Source organism: Artemia franciscana, chromosome 4 (genome assembly GCF_032884065.1).
Source record: "Artemia franciscana chromosome 4, ASM3288406v1, whole genome shotgun sequence".
Classification (NCBI taxonomy): Eukaryota; Metazoa; Arthropoda; class Branchiopoda; order Anostraca; family Artemiidae; genus Artemia; species Artemia franciscana.
In genome coordinates this window covers 56049977-56074321 of record NC_088866.1, presented here as the reverse complement: position 1 = coordinate 56074321, position 24345 = coordinate 56049977, and the positions used below count along the sequence as shown (strand labels likewise).

General features: G+C 34.4%; 2 long non-coding RNA genes across 2 annotated transcripts in view; both read right to left on the bottom strand.

Annotated features, from left to right (window-relative positions):
* Positions 1–16466, bottom strand: part of LOC136026645 (uncharacterized) — a 580251-nt gene extending 563785 nt beyond the window's left edge. Inside the window, exon 1 of the long non-coding RNA XR_010617360.1 lies at positions 16405–16466. This is a non-coding gene — a long non-coding RNA (uncharacterized LOC136026645). The remainder of the gene's footprint in view (positions 1–16404) is intronic.
* On the bottom strand, positions 1106–15962 carry LOC136026646 (uncharacterized). The gene is made up of 2 exons (XR_010617366.1): positions 15851–15962; positions 1106–1414 (listed from the first exon to the last, which is right to left on the bottom strand). It is a non-coding gene; the product is annotated as an uncharacterized LOC136026646 (long non-coding RNA).
* Positions 16467–24345: the final 7879 nt, after the last annotated feature.

The following is a 24345-nucleotide window of genomic DNA, read 5'->3' as shown; positions in this document are numbered from 1 at the left end:
ATTTGGTCGATCTTAACTCAAATTGACTCGAGGAGTTGGACCAATTACTGTCCTGTACTTACGTATGCTTTGATTTTATTGGTTTACTTTTGTGACGTCAATCAACGAAGAAAATTTATTAAAGAAAACTACAAAAAAACAATAAAAGTCATCAGGAAAACTAAAGGCGATATGAAAGAGGCGAAGTATATGTTAAAAAAAAAGGTTGATTGTAAATTCAAACAAGAAAGACAGTTACAAATATGCAAATATATAAAAATAAAACTGGTAAATAAGAGCAGATAAATAAAATGGATAAACAAGAATTTGAGGATGGCAGCCTGTCTAATAGTTATACGTCGTATAGCTATGTAGTATAGTGTATGTTATATTATAGAATATAATATAATGTAATAAATAAATAATAGAAAGGACATCTCACAGTACTCTAGTGTCATATATTGATCCTGCCAGTGTGGGACTTACAATAGCGTATTCAATAAGGTTAACTCATGGTATAATTACTAACAGGCATAAATACCTGGTATAATTTCATAATTTCTAGATTGAAAAATCAATCTAACTTATTGAGCATGGTTATCAATTTGTTTCAACCAATAAAAGTAGTGTTAACAATGTGCCTTGTTTTAGTTACATCAACAAACATATTTTAAACATTTGACCAAACATTTACTATGTAAGATACATATCACTTTTTCCAAGCAAAATACACTGCAGCAATGAGCCTAATGGATCTGGTACTGCAACAGCCTCGGTATATAAAGCAGAAAACGGATGAAATTACCAAATTATGAAAGAAAAGAAGAAAATTGATTTATATATGAAGGGGCATTTGCCATCTCAACTCCCAGTCTTTACGCTAAACTTTACAACTGCAAGCATGTTTTGTATATACGTTTATTATTCAGTTTTTGAACCATTTTCCAATGTTTTCTAAACTAAGTGATATAGAAATTTTTGAATTCATCCCTATAATTTTGTGGTTAATTATGAAACAGACAGTGAGCTTTTTCTGCATTAATGAACATAACGTTCGGTTTCGTAGAAGTTCTTTTTAGCAAGGTGATCTATAACGAGAAAAAGGAGTAACTGACAAACTAGCTGATTCAAACCTATTTTAAATTTTATTCTTCAAATTTTACAATTTTACACTTTTTGAAAGATAAACACAGTTCCAACATCATTTCATATTTGTTAGAAAATTGATCCAAAATTTTTATCACCCTACAGGGTGTACTTGGTGAGTTCTGAAAAGCTTCCAGTAAGGAGGAAGCTAAAACTAAGCTAAACTTTAGCACAAACAATAGATGGTTGACGAGGTAGAAGCCACCTTCATCTCAAGCTTCATCTCTGATCGAATAGTTCGTGGTAATGAACTAAACTAAGGAGCGACTCGTCTCAATTGTAGCCAAAGCTATAAAAAAAATGGAATTTTAATAAAAAAGAATCAACTTAATATGCCGATTCCAAGTACATAAAATTCATCAAGTTTAGTGTTACCCATCACAAGGACGAGCCTGAGAAAATTGGCATTATTTTTGAAATAGGGGGAAATACCCCTAAAATAAAAGGAATCTTAATGAAAATCACATAATCAGATTCAGCGTACCCTACCCTACTGTAGAAATTTCAAGTCCGTATAATTATTCTATATATGAAGGTTTGCTTCCTCCTCAATAACTTGCTCTTTATGCTAGAGTTTTACTGCTTGTCCCAATTACTTAAGAGCGTTTACTGAAACACAAGGGTCATTTAATTAGAATAGGATGCTTTTTTAAGAGTTCTAGCAGCTTTAGCGTAAACAACAAGGTATTGATGAGGGAGCAACCCTTCATATAAGGGAAAAAATCTGCCATAATTAATCAATAAATTTTGTTTTAATTTTTCATATAGGGTGAGCTGAATTTGAACCTGCATTAGTTGAAAGACGCTCAGAAATCCAATAAAACAACTTTTTTAATTGATAGTAATAAGCAACATTAAAACATAAAAAGGAAAGAAATTACTCTGTATATGAAAGGGGTTCCTTATGCTAAATTTTTTATTGTTTTAGAAGTAGAGCTTTGACAATGAGTCAAGTTTCATGTAAAGAGGGAGGCGTTGAAGAGCGGACAGCCCCTTTCAGATACGGAATAATTTCTGTTCGTCTTCAGCTTTAATTAAACTTAAACTTAATACAGTTAAAATAACTTGTTTTTTTTTAGATTAATCGTTCTAAGGCTTGAATCGGCTTTTCTTTCGAAATAACTTGTTTGGATTTAACAATTTCAAGAATGACCCAAATATACTAGCCTCCTTTCTATTGAAAAGAAACAAGCCAAAATCGTGCTCAAGACACTTCACATGTCCAAGTTGTTTCTATTTCTAGCCAAATAAGCATGTAAGCTGAAATGATCTAACGGCTAGTAGACTATTATTATTTTAAAAGAAGTAAATAAAAGGAATTTACGTAATTTAGAAATATGTCAAAACTAAATTGTTTTGTTTTATTGCCAATGTATTTTTTTTGTCCAAAGCGAACACAAAATTATTTCTTGTGGAATAGCGTTCAGGGCTTACTTAAATTGAGTTATTTCTTTTGGAGGGGGGGGGGCGGGTATTATGTAAAATCCTTCTTTATAGCTATTTAATCTAAAACTACATTTTTCATTTAATTTCAGTTTGAAAAGGGTGCCCCGGAGCTTTAAATCAATCCTTCAGGGTTCGAAAGACGAAGTGACCGATCGTAAGCCGAATTTGTAATTATTAACTAAAAACAAAATGGAGCTGAGACATCATTCGGGTGACAAACCTGTGAATATGTTAACTTACAACATACGATTGTAAGCATAGTTTCTAGAATATTTTATGCGCTTTTCTTTTATTTACTAGCTAAGGTCATTTGAGATTCTTAGTAGGTTTCTCTCCAGAGTTGCATTTCTCCCTGCAGAATTTTTGGGAGTTCCAAATTGCATGCAGTTCCTTTTCCATTGCTGTAAGGGTTTTCTTCGGTTTCTTCGGTACCAGTAAGGGTTTTCTTCGGTTTTGTCGGTACCAATAAGGGTTTTCTTCGGTTTCTTCCAAGGGCCTTCTCCATTAATTTGTGCTTCCTTAGAGTATCGACGTATGGTTTCAGTCAAAGGTTGATGTTCGCTTGTCGGCAGATTGCAAAAATCGTTTCTATATTCTTTGGTATCTGTTAAGGTAGTGAATGTAAGAAAGAACGTGGCCAAACATCTCTGGTCCATGTATCAAATGGATGTTAGTTCCATCTGAGTATTACCAGTTATGCAGACTAAAAATCTTTGTATGAACTGATTTCAACTGGGTGCAACATACCGCCTCCCCTTCCTCTATATCTTTTTTTTTAAAGATCACAAATACAATGAGCTGTAGCAATGTATACATATGAAACTAAGGGGAAAACGATTTCAAGAGGCGTGAAATGACAACTTTTTGCTCAAATTCATCCATGAAGCCTGTATCTAAAATCGGCTATTTGCATAGTTTCGTGCTCTTTCGCCTGGGCTGCATGTATCATGTCGCCGCAGCGAAATATTATCAAAACTTTTCAACCATCCTGAATAAATCGCAACCTTAAAACATTGCTACCATGAAGTTTTCCATAAATAACAAAACATATTTGATAAATTACTGTTTTAATAACAACAGTTAATGTTAATTTATAGAGTAATCAAGTTAGAATTACTCGTGGTGGAAGTACTCTTGATGGGATTTTTGTCCGCATAAAAATTTGGGATTTCTCTATCATAATATTCACCTCAGATTTGAAGAACATAAGCTCATAAATCCTTAAATACTTGCTTATGTGACACCAAAAACCATTTGGGAAATAAGTGGCACAGTTCGAGCACGTTTGGATTACTACATTGCATTATTAACCAAAAATGTATAGTATATAAGCTAAGAAACTCTTAAGTACTATTTTTGGTAGAAACTAAAGGCCATCCGTATGCTTCCACCTACTGTGTCTTGATTTAGGAGGTCCACACTAATTTTATTTTTATTTTTTTAAATTTTGAATTTTTAATAAATAAATTTTTAAGTTCAATCAGTAAGAATCATGATGTATATAAACAATTAACAACAATTAGTTTAAAGAGGCAAAATATGTTTATATAAGCAAACTTGGAAGAGAATCAAGAGGTATAGTAGCGGTTCACGATACTCCAACACATGCGCAGAGACTGCTGTAGGGATGCCTTGGGGATTTCCTACAACAAAATAAAGGTACACGTAAGAAGCAAGGAGTATGGCCGGGTTAAAATATATAATGACATATTTTATTTTGTTGTAGGAAATCCCCATGGCATCCTTGCGGCAATCCCTGCGTATATGTTGGAGTGGGAGTATTAGAGGGACACGGGCTAGAAGTGTATTACCTGCTTCAATTTGAAAAAAAAATGATCTCAGATATCACGAATTGCCAACTTTAGACAACAAACTATCCGTAGAATTTACATGTGGTATGTTTTAATCTTTGATTCCTTAAATTCAGCAGTAGCCTCGTATTCGAAATCAGCAATCACGCAAACTCTTGACTACAAACTCTAGAGAAAAACTATATACTATTTATGAAGTAACGGATGTAACATGTTTTTATCAAGAACTGTCATTTTATGATTCTAGGTATTTTTAATGATTCAAATTAATGACTTATCGTAAATCCTCATATGTTCCGTGAATGAATGGTATTTGAAAAAGATACAATGTTTCTAAATGTGCAGAGTTGGAGAGGGTATTTGAGGGGGTAAGAGCCGAGTAGATTCATTATTGATACTACTATCATTAATTCAAAATCATTGATTGAATCGGATTTTAACTAGGCATAACATGTAGGTTACGTACGAAACATATAGATTACTTAAAGTGTTTCGACTTTTGGACTTGCATATTGCAACATTAGCCATAAATTTGTAATTAGCAACTTCAGAAACCCTTAATCATCATTTTTGGAAGAGATAAACAAAATTTAAGAAATTTTTATCTAACGTGTAATCAGAACAGTTTGAACTTAAAAGCCTTAAAACTTTCGGGGATTAAAATTAAATTTCCAACTTAATATTTGGATTAATCCCTTCAAATAAGCGTGAGCCACAAAGAAGGGAATGTTTGCTAGTTTGAGTTCAAAGGGGCACAAGTTCATAAATGTCACTTTTATCCGCCAGATTTTAATAAGCTGTAATATTTCTACCTTTCTTCTAAAACAAGCGTATGAGCCTTTGCTTCCCAGAGGTTGTTTGCATAATTTGGGGTTTCGTCTACGGAAATACATGTATTCTTTCGTTTTGAGACCAACCTTTTGGATATTTAAAATGTTCCGGCCAAAATGGGCTACGCGTGCTGTGGGAGTACATGGGCGCATATGGTGCTTTGAAAAGGTGTCAGCCTTGGGTGTTTAAAAAGGATCTTACAACTCCTAATTTGATTCAATTGAATGAACCTTTTTTGTACTCAAAAATAGACTGTAAAATTTAAGCTATACAAAATCCTTTTCTAATACATATTTTAAGTTTTTCTTCTTTTCTTTCTTTTATCCATCGGTATTTCTTTCTTCTTTTTTTTTACTCTAAGACTCCCTACTTATTTGTAATCTAATTTATAACTATTTCATTATCATTTACTTCACTTTACTGCATATCTATCTTACCTCTTCCTCGGCATCCATAGCTTTTGACCTATCTAATTCATCACATACATTTGTATTCTATACATAATTCCTATTACATTTATCTACCTTTTTCGTAAATATGATTTTTTTTTTAACGATTTCTCATTCATATGATTTTCCACCCATAAAATTAAAATAAAATAATTTCAAAATTCACATTCTACCTACCTACGGCGGCAAACGACTGCTCTTATTGGATTCGGCCTATTACAGAGTAGGGTCAAGGCCTCATTCAAGTGCTGATCTATATTAATAACTAATTTAGGAAAACAGTCTTCCTTTTCTCCGTCTGTCTCTTTTTTTTTTTTTTTTTAATGTGTGTGCTGTTGCATTGGTGATTTTTTTTCGTTATTTAACATTAAAATACAATATACAATACATATACGTTTTTAAACGCTCATTAGTACATTTACATAAATAAATAAAAATAAAAACATAATACCAATTTTTAATTTTTTTAAATATATCATATTTCAGCGCATTCTACTCTTGCTTGGCCTTGTGTTGTTGGATAGCTACAAAAATCCTTTAAAAAATCTCAAGATTCAAACATTTCACAATCGAGAAGAATCCTATCTTCCTCAAAAGATAAAATAAATTCCAGTAGTTTAAATTAAATTTCAAACAATCATTAAAAAAGAACTTCAAATCTATACTCTAGAATCTAAAAATCAAGAATCTAGAAGCTCATTAGTACATTTACATAAATAAATAAAAATAAAAACATACTACCAATTTTTAATTTTTTTAAATATATCATATTTCAGCACATTCTACTCTTGCTTGGCCTTGTGTTGTTGGATAGCTACAAAAATCCTTTAAAAAATCTCAAGATTCAAACATTTCACAATCGAGAAGAATCCTATCTTCCTCAAAAGATAAAATAAATTCCAGTAGTTTAAATTTCAAACAATCATTACAAAAGAACTTCAAATCTATACTCTAGAATCTAAAAATTCATACAATATCCTATACTGTTTTTATATTTCCTAGAATTATATTCAATCTTAACCCCCATGCTTTCAAAATATTCAAATACATCCGAATCTTGCATAATGTATAAACTTGAAAATACTAAGCAATTCTTGAAACTAACTATTATAATCTATAAGTTCTAATCAAAGATCAAGCTCTAAAATCAAACCCTTCATTAAAAATTGAAATCATTTAATTTAAATTCTAAAATTATTCCATAAACATATATTCCGTTACTTTTTCTTTTAATACTGAAATGAAAAACTTTCTTTTCTAATCTTCCACCTAAATCCTAACTGCAAAATGAGAAAGTTTAAATCATTCAACTCTAAAACTTTAATCCTTTAAACACTATATATTTTTCTCAACTCTCCTTTTGTTTTTTCCTTTTCAACAACACCTCCCTATCCACGAAGATAAAAAAAAACTATTCCCTTCTACTTTAGATAAAAAAAAATTCTACTGAAAGTAAGGGGCGACATTAAAATTTAAAACGAACAGAAATTACTCCGTAAATGAAAGGGGCTGTTCCCTCCTAAACGCCCCGGTTTTTACGCTAAAGTTGGACCCTTTCTCTCAACTCTACGTTTTATAACAATAAAAAATTTAGCGTAAAGAGCAGGGTGCTTAAGAGGGATCAGCCCCTTTCATATACGGAGTAATTTCTGTTCGTTTTCATATCACTCCTTAATTTCAGTTGAAAAAACTTGTTTTTATATTTAATTTCTGGACATTTTTGAATTGATACATGTTTTGATGTTGGTTCTCCGCACATGAATAATTAAAATGAAATTTGTGTATTAATTTTTTTGTGGCTAAATGGTTTTCTCATAATTTTGATCGGACGATTTTGAAAAAAAGGGGTGGGTTAGGAGGCCCTATTTTCCCTCTAATTTTTCGGTTTCTTAAAAAGGCAACTAGAACTTTTAATTTTTTTGCGAACGTTTTTATTAGTAATAAATATATGTAGCTTACGAATTAACTTACGTAACAAACTTCTATATTCGTATGTTTTTATTAAGTATATGAGAGGGTTCGCCCCCTCGTCAATACCTCGCTCTTTACACTAAAGCATAAGTTTTATCCCAATTCTTTAAGAATGACCCCTGAATCACAAAGGTCGTAGAATAAATAGTTGAAATTACAAAAAAATACTTTAGCGTAAAGAGGAAGGTATTTAGGAGGAGAAGAACCTCCTCATATGCATAATAATTTCTGTTCGTTTTAAGTTTTATGCTGCTCCTTACATGTAGTTGAAAAAACTTTTTCATATTTATTTTCTCATTGTTTTTTTTTTAAAGAATACTAGAAAACCCCGCACCTCCTTCAAGGAGTTTTTCCCCCGCGATAAATTCTCCATGAAAAGATCATCCCACGTAACCCCTCCTCTTGACCCCCTCCGCATCAACCAGAAAAATAAACCCTGAAAACGTCTGTACAATTTTCAATAACCATTTCTGTATGTAAGCAATGGTAAAAGGTTGTGACTTGCAACCCCTCCCGTGGGGATTGTGGGGGAGTAAGTCATCCCAAAATACATAGCTAATAGGTGTTTCGACTATTGTGAACAAAATGGCTATCTCAAAATTTTGATCCGGCGACTTTTGTGAAAAAATGAGTAGGGGAGGGGGCCTAGGTGCCCCCCCCAATTTTCGGATCATTTTATAAGGGCAATAAAACTTTTAATTTCCGTTAGAATGAGCCATTTTGCGACATTCTAGGACCACTGGGTCGATACGATCCCCCAATTCCCCGGTCGAACGATCCCACGATCCCCTCGATACGATCCCACTAAAAAACATAAAATATACAAAAAAGATTAATAATAAACACTCGCTCAATTTTCTTACACTTAATAATTCTTCCCATTATTTTTACCTGTAAAACTTGCAAATAAAGTCCTCAGTCCTGCTATATTCATTTCTTGTTTTCACATTCAAACATTACATGACATTGTATTTGTTTGATTTTTTTCTTCCCCGTTTTTTTCTGGCCATAGAGCCTTGCGGGGAGAATATGTTGACCCCTTAACGAAAATCACACCATCAGATTCAGTGTATCAGAGAACCCTATTGTAGAAGTTTCAAGCTCCTATCTACGAGAATGTGGAATTTTGTATTTTTTGCCAGAAGGCAGATCACGGATGCGTGTTTATTTGTTTGTTTGTTTTTTTTTCCCAGGGGTGATCGTATCGACCCAGTGGTCCTAGAATCTTGCGAGAGGGCTCATTCTAACGGAAATGAAAAGTTCTAGTGTCCTTCTTAAGTGACCAAAAAAATTGGAGGGCACCCCCTCCCATGTTAATTATTTTCCCGAGGTCAACGGATAAAAATTCTGAGATAGCCATTTTATTCAGAGTAGTGGAAAAACCTTATAACTATGTCTTTGGGGACGACTTACTCCCCCACAGTCCCCGTGGGAGGGGCTACAAGTTACAAACTTTGACCAGTGCTTGCATATAGTAATGGTTATTGGGAAGTGTACAGACGTTTTCAGGGGGATTTTTTGGTTGGGGGAGGGATTGAAAAGAGGGGGATGTGTTGGGGCAACTTTCCATCGAGGAATTTGTCATGGGGGAAGAAAATTTCCATGAAGGGAGCGCAGGATTTTCTAGCATTATTTAAAAAAATTGAAAAAATAAATATGAAAAGTTTTTTTCAGCTGGAAGTAAGGAGCAGCATTAATGCTTAAAACAAACAGAAATTATTACGTATATGAGGGGCTCACCTCCTCCAAATACCCCGCTCTTTACGCTAAATTATTTTTAGTGATTTCAACTATTTATTCTACGGCTTTTGTGATTCAGGGGTCATTCTTAATGAATTTGGACAAAGTTTTATCTTTAATGTAAAGAGCGAGATACTGACGAGGGGGTGAATCCCTCATATATGACAGAAAAACATGAGATTACAATAGTGCGGTACGTAAGCTAATTTATAAGTTACGTTTATCTTTTACTAATAAAAACATTCGTAAAAATTAAAAGTTGTAGTTGCCTTTAAGTAACCAAAAAATCGCAGGGCAACTAGGCTTCTTCAACCGTTCCCTTTTTTCTCAAAATCATTCGATCAAAACTATGAGAAAGCCATTTAGCAAAAAAAAAACTTGCAAATTTTGTGTTAATTATTCCTCTGCGGAGAGCCTAAATCAAAACATGCATTGATTCAAAAACGTTCAGAAATTAAATTAAGAAAAAAGTTTTTTTTTAGCTGAAAGTAAGGAGCAACATTAAAACTTAAAAAGAACAGAAATTACTTCGTATATGAAAGAGGCTGCTTCCTCATCAGCGCCCCGCTCTTTACACTATAGTTTTTTACTGTTTTAAAAAGCAGAATTGAGAGAAAGAGTCAAATTTTAGCGTAAAGAGCGAGGCGTTGATGAAGAAGCAGCCCCTTTCATATACGAAGTAATTTCTGTTCGTTTTAAGTTTTAATGTCGCTCCTTACTTTCAGCTAAAAAAAGCTTTTTTTTAAATTTAATTCTCGTACATAGCACTATTCCGTTTAATTCAGTACTCTAGTTCAGTACTGAACTAGTTTTCAAGGTTACAAAATATAAACTAATCGGATTATCTTTTTACATTGTTCATGATCTGAGCTAGCTACTGCTTTGAATTAAATGTGCTGTTACGAAGTAACTTGCAATTACTGAAATAAGTTTTGCAAATTGGGACTGAAATTTTTTGGAGGATTATTTATTGTGGAATTGGCAAACTGTGGGCCCTCTTTGGGAAAGTGCACTGCCAAGTGATACGCAGGAAAGTCTTTTAGGCCGACTTTACACAGGTTGGATTGGAATCCACTTGGATGCAATAGGGAGGCTCGGCCCTCACTTAAAGATAAGTCTTTTTACTCTGTTTATCGACTTCTAAAAATAAGATACTGTTAATGATGCAGGGTTTCACACAGTTTGATGTTGCGCTAGCTAAATTCAAGAACTACCCCCTATGGTCTGTGAGAATTTTGCAAATAGGAAAGGATTCGCACGGAAAGCCCACTTATCTGGTTTCTTGTTAGGGTAGTCATGATGAATTTAGGTTAATAGATGCGAATCTTCAAGAATACAACCCTAAAACGATAGATTCATCCACGCCTGCTGTCAAAAAAGCAATTGTGGAACTTGATAATACCCCTGAAATTTATGAAACTCTTTCTAAGACTTTTTTAGCCCTAAAAGCAAGTGATAAATTATGGTCTAACTCAGTATCTTTAAAAATCGCCCAAATTTAAGACAAATTAGTCGTAACTGAAGCCCAACTGGAGAAGACAAGAAGTGATCTGCTTGAAAATATTACAAAGAAAGTGACTGAAAAGTTCAAAGACCCAAGGTCACACAGTTAGTGGTAACGAACTGTAGTAAGGAGCGATCCGGCTAAATAGTAAACGAAACTCTAAAACACGGAACTTCGATGCTAAAAGATATATCAAAAGAATCGGATTTTTATGCTGATTTTAAAATATATAAGTTTCATCAAATTTAGTCTTTGTCATCAAAAGTTACGAGCCTGAGAAAATTTGCCTTATTTTGGAAAATAGGGGGAAACACCCCCTAAAAGTCATAGGATCTTAAATCACACCATCGCATTCAGCGTATCAGAGAACCCTATAGAAAAAATTTCAAGGTCCAATCTACAAAATGTGGAATTTCGTATTTTTTGCCAGAAGACATATCACGGGTGCGTGTTTTTTTTCCAGGGGTCATCGTATCGACCAAGTGGTCCTAGAGTGTTGCAAGAGGGCTCATTCTAACGGAAATGAAAAGTTCTAGTGCCCTTTTTAAGTGACCAAAAAAATTGGAGGGCACCTAGGCCCCCTTCCACGCTCATTTTTTTCCCAAAGTCAACAGATCAAAATTTTGAGATAACCATTTTGTTCCGCATAGTCGAAAACCACAATAACTAGTTCTTTGGGGATGACTTACTCCCCCACATTCCCTGGGGGAGGGGCTGCAAGTTACAAACTTTGACCAATGTTTACATACAGCAATGGTTATTAGGAAGTGTACCGACGTTTTCAGGGGGATTTTTTTTTGGTTTGGGTGTGGGGTTGTGGGGAGTGGGCTATGTGGGGGGATCTTTCCTTGGAGGAATATTTTATGGGAGAAGAGAAATTCAATGAAAAGGGCACAGGATTTTCTAGCATTACTATAAAAAAAAAACAAAAAAATAATGAAAATATAAACATGAAAAAGTTTTTTCAATTGAAAGTAAGGAGTAGCATTAAAACTTAAAACGAACAAAGATTATTATGCATATGAGGGGTTCTAAAAATACTTTAGCATAAAGAGCGAGGTATTTAAGAGGAGATAAACACTTCGCTCTTTATGCTAAAGTATTTTTAGTAATTTCAACTATTTATTCTACGGCCTTTCTGATTCAGGGGTCATTCTTAAAGGATTGGGACAAAACTTAAGATTTAGTGTGAAGAGTTAGGTATTAACGAAGGGACAAACCCCCTCATGTATATAATCGAAAATATAAGAATATAAAAGTTTGTTACGTTTTACGAATATGAAAGTTTGTTACGTTAATTCTTAAGTTACGTATATTTTTTACTAATAAAAACGTTCGTAAAAAATTAAAAGTTCTAGTTGCCTTTTTAAGTAACCGGAAAATTGGAGGGCAAATAGGCCTCCTTCGCAAACCCTTATTTCTCAAAATCGGGTGATCAAAACTAAGAGAAAGCCATTTAGCCAAAAAAAAAAAAGAATTATTATGCAAAGTTCATTTTAATAATTTATGTTCGGAGAGCCAAAATCAAACATGCGTTAATTCAAAAACGTTCAAAAATTAAATAAATAACTGTTTTTTTAACTGAAAGTAAGGAGCGACATTAAAACTTAAAACGAAAAAAAATTACTCCGTTAATGAAATGGATTGTTCCCTCCGCAATCCCTCGCTCTTTACGCTAAAGTTTGACTCTTTGTCACAAATTTACTTTTTAAAACAATTAAAAACTTTAGCGTAAAGAGCGATGGATTGCGGAGGGGACAACCCATTTCATATATGGAGTAATTTCTGTTCGTATTAAGTTTTAATGTCGCTCCTTACTTTTGGTTAAAAAAAACTTGATTTTTTTTATTTATCAAACAGTTCGTGGTAACGAACTGTAATTAAGGAGCGATCCGGCTCAATAGTAACCAAAACTCTAAAAAATTGAATTTTGATATCAATAGCTACATCAAAAGAATCGCATTTTAATGCTGATTTTAAATATATAAGTTTCATCAAGTTTAGTCTTAGCCATCAAAAGTTACGAGCCTGAGAAAATTTGCCTTATTTAGGAAAATAGGGGGAAACACCCCCTAAAAGTCGTAGGATCTTAACGAAAATGACACCATCAGATTCAGCGTATCAGAGAACCCTACTATAGAAGTTTCAAGCTCCTATCTACAAAAATGTGGAATTTTGCATTTTTTGCCCGAAGACAAATCACGGGTGCGTGTTTATTTGTTTTTTTTTTTTTTTTTTTTTTTTTTTTTTTTTTTTTTTTTTTTTTTTTTTTTTTTCCAGGGGTCATCGTATCGACCAAGTGGTCCTAGAATGTCGCAAGAGGGCTCATTCTAACGGAAATGAAAAGTTCTAGTGCCCTTTTTAAGTGACCAAAAAAATTGGAGGGCATCTAGGCCCCCTCCCACGCTCATTTTTTTCCCAAAGTCAACGGATCAAAATTTTGAGATAGCCATTTTGTTTAGCATAGTCGAAAATCATAATAACTATGATTTTTGGGGATGACTTGCTCCCCCACAGCCCCTGGGGGAGGGGTTGCAAGTTACAAGCTTCAACCAGTGTTTACATATAATAATGGTTATTGGAAAGTGTACAGACGTTTTCAGGGGGATTTTTTTGGTTTTGGGGGTAGGGTTGAGGGAGGGGGCTATGTGGGAGGATCTTTCCTTGGAGAAATATGCCATGGGGGAAAAAACTTCAATGAAAAGGGCGCAGGACGAATCTGGTCACGTTAGAAAAAAATGTCAAATTAAGAGCTTAATATACAATGCTGGGTGTTCGGAGCCTCTCTATTATGGAGTATAATTTGAAAATAACACAACTATACGAGCGATAAAACATGTATACCACAACCATAACTCAACTAACGAAAGAACTGCTAAGAGATAACACAACTATAAAGCGAAAACAGGTGAAAACTAACGGGAAAATAAACGAACTAAGAGGTGGAAGGGGCCCAGAGAAAAAATATAATCCTTTTTCAATTTTGAGCCTAACTTCCGCAAAGGAGTAATAATGTCAGAAGCCCCGAAATACCGAATTATTTTCTTTTCAAACACTTCGTGGTAAGGAACTGTAGTAAGGGGCGACCCGGCTCAATAGTAAACGAAACTCTAAAAAACGGAATTTTGATGCTAAAAGATACATCAAAAGATTCAAATTTTTACGCTGATTCTAAATATTAAGTTTCAATTAATTTAGTCTTTGTCATCAAAAGTTACGAGCCTGAGAAAATTTGCCCTATTTTGGAAAAAAGGGGGAAACATCCATTAAAAGTCACAGAATCTTAACGAAAATCACACTATCGCATTCGGTATATCAGAGAACTCTATAGCAAAAATTTCAAGCTCCTATCTAAAAAATGTGGAATTTTGTATTTTTTGCCAGAAGACAAATCACGGGTGCGTGTTTATTTATTTGTTTGTTTGTTTTTTTTTTTTTTTCCCAGGGGTCATCTTATCGACCAAGTGGTCCTAGGATGGATCGCGAGAGGGCTCATTCTAACGGAAATGAGAAGTTCTAGTGCCCTTTTTAAGTGACCAAAAAATTGGAGGGCAAATAGGCCCCCTCCCATGCTCATTTTTTTCCAAAAGTCAACAGATTAAAATTTTAAGATAGCCATTTTGTTCAACATAGTCGAAAACCATAATAACCATGTCTTTGGGAATGACTTACTCCCCCACAATCCCTGAGGGAGGGGCTGCAAGTTACAAACTTTGACCAGTGTTTACATATAGTAATGGTTATTGGGAAGTGTACAGACGTTTTCATGGGGATTTTTTGGTTTGGGGGTGGGGTTGATGGGAGAGGGCTTTGTGGGAGGATCTTTCCTTTGAGGAATATGTCACGGGGGAAGAAAAATTCAATGAAAAGGGTGCAGGATTTTCTAGCATTACTATAAAAAAAACAATGAAAAAATAAACATGAAAACGTTTTTTCAAATGAAAGTAAGGAATAGCATTGAAATTTAAAACGAACAGAGATTATTACGCATATGAGGGGTTCTAAAAATACTTTAGCATAAAGAGCGAGGTATTTAGGAGGAGATAAATACCTCGCTCTTTATGCTAAAATATTTTTAGTGATTTCAACTATTTATTCTACGGCCTTTTTGATTCAGGGGTCATTCTTAAAGAATTGGGACAAAACTTACGATTTAGTGTAAAGAGCGAGGTATTAACGAGGGTACAAACCCCCTCGTACACATAATAAAAATATAAGAATATAAAAGTTTGTTACGTAAGTTAATTCTTAAGTTACGTATATTTTTTACTAATAAAAACGTTCGTTGAATATTAAAAGTTCTAGTAGCCTTTTAAAGTAACCGAAAAATTGGAGGGCAGCTAGGCCTCCTTCCCCACCTCTTATTTCTCAAAATCGTCTGATCAAAACTAAGAGAAAGCCATTTAGCCAAAAAAAATTAATATACTAATTTCATTTCAATAATTTATGTGCGGAGAGCCAAAATCAAACATGCATTAATTCAAAAACGTTCAGAAATTAAATAAAAAAAACTAGTTTTTTTTAACTGAAAGTAAGGAGCGACATTAAAACTTAAAACGAACAGAAATTACTCCGTATATGAAATGGGTTGTCCCCTCCGCAGTCCCACGCTCTTTACGCTATAGTTTTTAATTGTTTTAAAAAGTAGAATTGTGGCAAAGAGTCAAACTTTAGCTTAAAGAGCGAGGGATTGCGGAGGGGACAATCCCTTTCATATACGGAGTAATTTCTGTTCGTTTTAAGTTTTAATGTCGCCCCTTACTTTCAGTTAAAAAAAACTAGTTTTTTTTATTTATCACTGAAAGAGGCTACTGAACTGATAGTCAGCCAGGTTTATGATTCAGTCACGCTCGAGTTTAATCCAAAGTTTGCAAAAATTGAGCAGACTCTAAGTAGTCTGAGAACTCAAATTGAAAATTTGGAGGAGAGGATTAGTAGAATAGAAAAAAAGCTTGATGGGGTAAAGCAGTTACCTGGTGTAGACACTCTTACGACAATATATCCCATTATAAATAGCAGAATGTCTGTGAAAGACCTCTTATCTTATGATTTGATTAATGTATACCCTCTCCGATTGAATAATCCGACTACAGAGCATGAAGAAAGTTATATTAGAGCTGCTCTATTAGAGCTCCGTCGTTAAATTTTCTGGCAAAGATGTAGCCCGTAGAGTGTTTAAAGCAAAAGCTAAACTTGCTTCAACTGGTGTTTTTGTATCGGAGTCTCTAACTAAACGTCGCCGGGACATTTTGAACGCAGCGAAAGACAAGTATGGCCAAAGAAATGTTTGGTCAGATCCGGGTCAGATTTTGGCAAAGCCTAGTGTAGGGTCAACAGTCAAGAAGATCCGTTCTATTACCGACTGTATTTAGTCTTATGTTTTTGCTTGTATTTTCAACTTTTCTTTTTCTCTGCTTTTATGTGTATTTTTCCTTCCTTGCTTTTTTTTATATATAGAGAGATTTATTTTGGTTCGAGATTTCATTTACTCTCGTTGCGTCTATACTGGATGATTTAATGAGCCGACCTTTTCTCCTTGAACAGGTTCTGTCGGCACAAATAGCAACTGATATTGAGCCTTGTATGAACCAAGTTAAATTTAAACAGTTCAGAAACAGTGCTTACGTTCAATGTTCGCAGTTAAATCCCGCGGAAGCCGATTTACTGAGTTTATGTGCCTGGAATTGCCACCTAGCCACGTCTTATGAGGATGTGCTGCAATTTCTCTCTGATTCTCAAGGTAAAGTTAGTTTTATTAGTATATGTGAAAGTTTTTTGAGTCAGGAACACTCTGTCTCATTGTACTCTTTTCAAGATTATAATTTGGAGATTAAAAACCGGACCTCACTTTATAGAAGGGGAATTGCGTGTTTGATTTCTAAGTCGTTGACTCACCATGTAAGAAATGGTCTGGATTTAGATATGGGAAGTAGTAAATTTTTATTAGTGTTATGTATAGACCACCAAGTGCTAGCTGGGAAGAATTTGAACATGGGTTTGATCAACTTGCGCGTGCGGTGTCTCGGACAGGTTTAGATTTTATTTGTATGGGTGATTTTAACTTTGATCTGCTTACGTTGAATGGAGCGAATTTTGATTTTTTTAATTTTATGGTTGCTCATAATATTTTCCCCATAGTAAAGATTCCAGCAAGTGTTACGAGTCATTCAGCCACTCTCATTGTTAATATTTTTGTTGGTTCTAAGTATCTGGACCGTAGTTATGCCGATGTGGTTCTATACCCTTGTTCAGACCATTTCCCAGTTGTTGGAGCAGTACCTTGTGGCCGAATAAAAAGAAATAAAATAAAAAGTAAAGACTAGGTCGTTGAAAAAGGTGAATTTACAGAGGTTTGGCGAAGAGTTGAGTACCATTGATTTTAGTGAGATTATGGATATGAAAGATGCATTTGATCGTATGATGGGGGTCGTACAGCTAATGTATGATAAGACTTGCCCAGTGAAATTCTTGAAAAGCCCATTCTTGAAGCCCTAGATAACTATTGAAATTCTTAAAGTGTCAGATTAAAGAAATCAAGCGTATGTGGAATATTTAAACAGTGAATGTGCCAAGAAACTGGAAGAATTCAAAATAAAATGCAATAAAGTAAACTCGATGAGAAGAAAATTTAAAAAAGAATACTTTGCCAACCAATTGAGTTTAAATTAGGATAATACAAAAGGAATTTGGAAAGTTATTAATGACCTATTGGGAAAGAAGAAAGAAGCTCCACCTAAATCGCTACTGATTCAAGGAAAACTTGTTAATGATGAAATAATTATCACGACTAAATTTGCATAGTTTTTTTCAAGTGTTGGGCAAAATGTACAGGTGCAAGAGTTAGTGAATTTTAATAACGATTTAATGAAAGATGAATTTGTGGATGATAGAGGAATTGGAAATGAAATTGAATTTCAGCCTTGTACTGGAGATGAAATTCTGAAGTTTGTGAAAACAATCAAATCGAATTCAGCAGGGACAGATGGCATTAATCTGAAAACTTTTAAGTCAGTGATTTGTTATTTAATGCCATGTCTAGTCCATATAATCAATCTTTCCCTCCAAACCGGTATATTCCCTGACGCGCTTAAAAGGGTGAAAGTAATCCCCCTTCACAAAGGTGGCTCTAAGCTAGAAATTGAAAATTATAGACCAATATCGATCCTACCCTTGTTTTCGAAAATATTTGAAAAAATTGTGCATAAAAGGCTTTATGATCACCTTATGAAAACGGGGATGTTAAGTGAAAACCAGTTTGGCTTTACAAAAGGTCACTCGACATCGGATGCCGTGCATTCCCTTTGTGATACTGTAAATAAATGCTTTGAATACGGTGAAATCCCTTTGACTGTTTTTAACGATTTTAGAAAAGCGTTCGATACAGTGGATTTTAATATTCTACTCAAACGTCTACAATCCCTTGGAGTTCGTGATAACTATTTAAAGTGGTTTCATAGTTTTCTAAGTGGTAGATATATTCAAGTTGTATTAAATGATGTGTTTTCTTCTCCTTTTCAAGTGAGGTGTGGCGTACCTCAAGGATCTGTTTTGGGACCACTTCTGTACCTTGTATATGTTGATTCAATGCGTTTCTACTTACCTGAGTGTTGCGGATGATTCTACTTTAACTGTGTCTAGTATATCTGTCGATGATTTGTTGTTGAAAGTAAATAGGGTATTAAAGACATTTTTTGTATTTACAAGTTTGAGCCTTTTGTCAGTTAACGTTAATAAAACTAATTTTATGATTTATAGGTGAGTTGGTAAGCCTCCATGTGTTGATAAAAATATATTTTTTAACGGTAGGCCTTTGTCACAGGTGCATGAAGGGCGTTATTTGGGATTCCAGCCTGATTGTAATCTATCTTGGAAGAACCATAGTGATCTTGTTGCAGCTAAAGTTGCTAGAGGTTTAGGTTTTGTGTCGATTAAAGCATGTTTTACCATTATCAGTTCTTTTACTATTATATCACATCATTTTTGCGCTTTATATTTCTTACGGTTGTGTCCTTTGGTCTAGTAACTCCTATGCAAATTTTAAAAGAGTGCAGATCCTACAAATTAAAACAGTACGTCTTCTTGGTAATTATGTAGAAAATGTGAATGATACCGCGTCATGTTTTAAGAAATTACTAGTGCTTAACATTGCTCAGATACGAGATTATCAAGCTGCTGTTTTTGCGTATCGATGTTGCAATGATGTATGTCCTCCAGTTTTTACCAGTTTTTTTCGAGTAAATCGTTCACTCCATGGGTATGAGACCAGAGAGACAGATAATTTTATTGTTGAGTACCGACACACCAGCATTAGCTCCGGCTATTTGGAACGATATCCCAGCTGGCATTAGGGAGGCGGAACATATTGAGTCATTTAAAGTAAAATTAAAAAAAAAATTGGGAGTGGGGAGTTAATTTCTTTTTTTTTCTTTATTTTATATATACTATCATTGTTAGCCTTTTTTATGTATATTCTGGTATTAAGGGGTAATTGAGTGAGAGTGTTTTTGTCCTTCTTTAATATTTTTATTTTAAATTAATTAGGTTGAGAATTAGAGGATTGCAGCCGTCCAACATAAGACTGTTTGAGCCTTCCCCCGACTGTTTTGTGTATTTATGCTTTTTGTAAATTAGTAGTCAATAAAGAGTTCATAAAGTAATGTATTTATCTGGTATACTATGCAAGGATAGGACCTTCGCTAAAGCTCTTCTATTAGCTGAATCAAACGCTTGCTCATAATCTATAAAACTGAGTACTAAAGGCTTTTGATTACTCAGGTATTAATCTAGTATTAATCTAGGATAAAAATTTGGTCGGCACATCCTTTATTCTTCTTAAAACCACACTGTTCTGTTATAAAAAAAATGTATCTACAGCATCTCTAAGCCTAAATGTATCATCATACTATGTAATTTACATCCTATAGAAACCAGATTAATGCCTTTATAATTAACACACTCGCTTTTGTTACTTTTTTATGAAGGAGTTTAATTAGAGTTTTTTGCCAAATCGCTAGGTATTTCCCCTTTTTCGAAATCATGTTCATGATCTTCAGGAAGATTTCTTTAACCTCACAACCAGCGTGTTAAAAAAAGAAATGTATATTTCCCGAAGTATCAGCACCTGGGGCATTTTAATCCAATTGTACTGTCTCGAATGTTTCGTCACAAAATAAATCTTCCTTCACATCCAATGCATCATAAAGATTTCTTTTCTTTTCTTCATCTTTTCCTGTAACTCTATCACGTTACAGCAGATTCTGGAAATGTTCTGCTCACCTCTCTTTAACACTTTCCTTCTCACTAATTGTGGTCCCGTTTCTGTCTCCAATTAAATAAAAAAATATGTTTTTTAACTGAAGGTAAAGAGCGACATTAAGACTTAAAACGAACAGAAATTACTCCGTGTATGAAGGGGCTGTTCCCTCCTCAACGCCTTGCTCTTTACGCTAATGTTTGACTCTTTCTCTCAATTCTACTTTATAAAACATTAATTAACTTAACGAGTTTTTAATTTTTAATGAACGTTCTTATTAGTAAAAATACGTAACTTATAAATTAACTTACGTAACAAACTCCTATATTCGTTTATTTTTAATATGCATATGAGGGGGTTGGCCCCCTCGTTAATTCCTCGCTCTTTGTACTAAAGCTTTAACTTTGTCCCAATTCTTTGAGATTGACCCTTGAATCACAAAGGCTGTAGAATAAATAGTTGAGATTACTAAAAATACTTTAGCGTAAAGACCGAGGTATTTAGGAAGAGATGAACCCCCCATATGCGTAATAATCTAAGTTCGTTTTAAGTTTTAATGCTGGTCCTTACTTTCAGCGGAAAAAACTTTTTCATATATATTTTTTCATTGTTTGAAAAAAATAAAGCTAGAAAATCCTGCGCCCCTTTCATGGAATTTCTCTTCTCCCATGACAAATTCCTCCAAGGCAAGATCCTCCTACGTAGCTCAATCAACCGTCACCTCAACCCCTCCCCCAAGCAAAAATTCCCCTGAAAAGGTCTGTACACTTCCAAATAACCATTACCGTATGTAAACGCTGGTCGAATTGTGTAAGTTGTAGCCCCTCCCCTGGGAACTTTGGGGGAGTAAGTCAGCCCTAAAGAGATAGTTGTTATGTTTTTCGACTATGCTGAACAAAATGGCAATCTCAAAATTTTTATCCGTTGACTTTAAGAAAAAAGAGCTTGGGGGGCCCTAGGTGCCCTCCATTTTTTTGGTCACTTAAACAAGGGCACTAGAACTTTTAATTTCCGTTAGAATAAGCCCTCTCTCGACATTCTAGGACCACTTGGTCGATACGATCACCCATGGGGAAAAAAAGCAAACAAACAAATAAACACGCACCCGTGATCGGTCTTCTGGCAAAAAATACTAAGTTCCACATTTTTGTACATAGGAGCTTGAAACGTCTACAGTAAGGTTCGCTGATACACTGGATGTGATGGTCTCATTTTCGTTAGGATCCTATTACTTTTACGGGGTGTTCCAAAATAAGGCAAATTTTCTTAGGCTCGTAACTATTGATGAGCAAGACTAAATTTGAAAAAAAAAACATATATTTAATCAGCATAAAAACCCGATTCTTTTGTTGTGTCTATTAGTATCAAAATTCCGTTTTTTAGAGTTTCGTTAACTATTGAGCCGGGTCGCTCCTTACTACAGTTCGTTACCACGAACCGTTTGAAACTGGGACAAGTCCACATTGACTAATCGCTCTCAAGTTATTAACACGCCAGTAAAATATTTTACTATTATGTATCTTCCATATCTTCGAAAATTCTCTTCATGGCCTCCCCTTCATACCTGTTTAATCTATGTTTTGATGATTTCTCCACTTTCTTTGCTTTCCTCTTGTCTTCAAATGATCCATCACTCAAATAATTATTGTATGGGGCTCTCCTCCTTTATATTAAACATAAAGCGTTTTCACTAATATTTCTCGCTATTTTTCTAACTTTCTTCCCTAAGACCCACTTCACAAACGATTTTACTAAAATTATTCCATTTATCTTCTACGTTGTCAGATTTTACTATCCAGTTTAGTATTCAAATCTTCCTGGAAAGTTTCTCTCAAATTCACATCCTGGAGTCTACAAACTTCATAACTTCCTGGAAGGTAGTGGTGAAAGCTTAGTAAAGGTTAGCTAAAATTCATTGAAAGTTTAGCTTTCTTTATCATGGGCAGTGCCAAAACGCTGCCTAAATGAAGAGCGACATGGGAACAATGTACTATTTTTGGGGGGAATCCTAGACCAAGGCACTTCGTATCGAAGAACTTGTCGTAGAAACTGTGAAAGTAGCTCATTTGATCGGAATTTGGAACGGCAAGTGCCCTTTTAAATAGTCATAATTGGTTGGAGAGCAACTAACCCCCCTCCCAAGCCCACCAATCCCCCAAACACATCCAAGGGGCAAGGGTTCTAAGTTATTTCCTGGGGGCATATAAGGTTTTTATAAAAGTGATGGTCATATAAACTTTGGAGGGACTCAATGAATTGGTATTCAGGTTTCTTAATACGCCCCGCTCTTTACGCTAAAGTTTTTTACTATTTTAAAAAGAAGAGTTGAGAGAAAGAGTCAAACTATAGCGTAAAGAGCGGAGCGTTGATGAGGAAGCAGCCCCTTTCATATACGAAGTAATTTCTGTTCGTTTTAAGTTTTAATGTCGCTCCTTACTTTCAGTTGAAAAAACTTGTTTTTTTTATTTAATTTTATTAAAGAAACAATATGACCGATGCTTATTTAAGCAAATAGTACAAATAGTACTATTTAAGCAAATAGTACAGCAAAACTTAGTACACGAATTTTCAAAAAAAAGAAAAGGAAAAAAAATATGGTGCCGTCTTCAAGAAAAAAGTTATGCATGCACACATATACACGATTGCTCGTTTAAAGACATATGTGCGTAAGTGTGTGTCTATGTGTTTTAATGAGGTGGTTTTTCCCTTGGGGCTAGAAAGAGGGAGGTATTTGGTTATTGATTTTTTTTTGGGGGGAGGGGGTAATTGAGAGGTAAGATTTATTCTGAGAGTAAAAGCACTGATCATGTTGTCTGTATGCCCAAAATGTAAACACTGTGGTTCTCGGTGTGGCGTCCAGGAATAGACATTCAAATATTTTAGATATATGTTTTTATTCGTTGATAAACCCACTAAACTTGAAACTTAAAAACTTAAACTAATGATACATCGCCCAAACTGTCTGAAAGTGGAAATTTCTGTTTCTGATTGAATTGAACGGTGTTTGCCTGGTAAAGCCTTCGAAAGGGCGGTCTCTCAAGATGTTCTGTCTACCTGCTAGGAAATTGCAGAAACAAAACTCGGGGAATAATCATCAACTGAGCAATTTGGTCCCTTTGGGAGTTATCTGTGTACCCATTCACTATGATTAAAAAGTTCGCCGACCAAGTAAAAATTGGAGTGTCTTTATCAGTGATGGTTTTTAGGAAGTCATATTCTATTGGAATTTTACAATCTTTACTATAATCTCTGTCTCTGTTTTTCTGTTTAATTTGTCTGATTTTGGCAGTTATTCAAAATCGAGTTCTGCCTGAAATGTTTCTATGATTATTGTTTTCATAATATGGCATCTTAGTAAATATCATTGCGTCTACTATTTTACAATATTTATGTTATCATTACGCACTATGAAAGTATAAGAACTAGTCAATAATCAACCCATTAGCGTTGACTTGAGTGGCATCAATTCATAAAAATTTAGTGGGGGGAGGGTCATAAAATATAATTCGCCATTTCTAGAGGGGTAAAGTTATCGTTTTTTTTTTTCAATGAAAATACAAAAAAAGTATTTTTCAATGAAAACACACCAAGTTTTTTCAAAATGTAGGGGGTAAGAGCGAAAAATTCAGGCTCCCTACTTTAAATGTCGCTACTAATTGAATTGATAAAAATCATTTCGTAGCTCATTCCTATGGAAAAGCTTGTTTAAGAAGCTTGATAGGGATTTTAGGAGGGTTATAGAGGGCTTATTTGATTTTAAGATGATCGTTCGAGTACCCTCTTACAAGGTAAAATATAATTTACAAACAAGTGGCACTTTCCTGTGCCCTTTTTCCTAACATACCCTCAAAACCCGATCAAAACTTTTAAGTGTCGGTTAAAAACTTCCAGATGAGTTCTCTCTTGGGTAATTAATTTATTCGCATTAATTGATCTTTATGGTTAAAATTACGTATTTTCTCAACATAAATGCTTAAGCTCCATGATTTTAAGTATGTTTTTCAGTGTATTTCGGAAGATAGAAAATTAAGACTCCCCGATCCCCCAACAAAGATTTTTCCCCATCTAGACTTTGAAAAATGCATTTTTTGGTATTTTCATGAAGAAAAGTGAAAAAAATTACCTCCTTATATTATGAGAAATGTATTTTTACCCAGCCCTAATTTCGGTGAATTCAATGAACTGTGTTCTGCATGTTCAATACGTTCCATCTTT